Source organism: Etheostoma cragini, chromosome 3 (genome assembly GCF_013103735.1).
Source record: "Etheostoma cragini isolate CJK2018 chromosome 3, CSU_Ecrag_1.0, whole genome shotgun sequence".
NCBI lineage: Eukaryota > Metazoa > Chordata > Actinopteri > Perciformes > Percidae > Etheostoma > Etheostoma cragini.
In genome coordinates this window covers 10,007,643-10,008,999 of record NC_048409.1, presented here as the reverse complement: position 1 = coordinate 10,008,999, position 1,357 = coordinate 10,007,643, and positions in this window count along the sequence as shown.

Genomic DNA, 1,357 nt, shown 5'->3' with positions numbered 1-1,357 from the left:
TGGATAAGGATTTAGCTCCATCTACAGTCAAAGCCTATGCAACAGTCATCCCATCCTGCCATGAAGGCTTTGGAGAGATGACGGGTTTTGCGTAACCCCTGGTAAAGTGTTTTTTCAAGGAGGTCAGCATACAGAAACCCCCCAATGCGCTCTCTCAACCCCCAATGGGACCAAGCTTTGGTGCTCCGAGCTCTGAGGAAGCCTCCTTTCGAGCCTCTGGCACAAGCTTCTTTCAGGCCGCTGCCACCAAAAATGGTTCTTCTCCTTGCCCTGACGTCAGCCAAAGAGTGAGTGCTGTCAATTTTGCCATCCTGCCTGTCCATTAGAGGGGATTGAAGTGAAGCCACCTTATAGCCAAACCCATTATTCATTTTTTTCCCTCGTAGGGTTTTTTCACCACTTGTGTCCGGCCCATGCGTTATCAGAGGGTGTTTTACGTACGGCGGACATCAGGCACACAACAGCTGTTTGTACATGATAGGGAACACTCCCAAAGAGCGGCCCTTTCAAAACAGTGTCTTTATCACTGGCTGTGTGCATACCTGTCCAAAAAGCAGCAGTACCCAAGTTTCTTCAGAGCAATCCCTAGTGATCAGCTGGATTTGGATAGGTGCTGTCCGGTAAGATTCGGAGTATGACAAAAATGGTAGCCTGGGTCCACGCCATCCATCAGCATGTCGCGCATTATTGGGTCAAGAAGAGAGGATCTGTGGGGAATACTCTGAATCTTTCTATCAAACCCACCCCCGTAGCAGGATGCAGAGAGTAGCTGACGTTATCCGCAGGTGTTTTGTTCCCTGCGTTGACACTGAGCTGCACATTAAAGCATAAGAAACATTTTCTGTAAGATTTAACACAGAATATTATTATCGCATTGACAAATAAGAAATGCTTATTTTTTCACCATGTTTATTTATTACCGATGTACAGTTGTGTTCCAAATAATAGCAGTCCAACATCACTAACCTAATAAATTACGTTTGTTGGTAGAACAGATATTTCTACATGGCAAATTATTTACTAGTAAGTTTTGTAGAGTCATAGAAAACCAACAGACCCAACAGTCATAACATGCATGCTGCTCATTCTGTGTTATTGAATCTGTAATTGAAAGGGGAATGTTCAAAATAATATCATTGTTGTGTTAATTTAGTGAGGTGATTGATTCTGTAAGGAAACAGGTGTCAATTACGGCCCATATTTACGGAAGGAAGCAAATGTTGTGCATTCTGGTTATAGTGTACACTCACCGGCCACTTTATTAGGTACCCCATGCTAATAACGGGTTGGACCCCCTTTTGCCTTCAGAACTGCCTAAATTCTTCGTGGCATAGATTCAACAAGGTGCTGGAAGCAT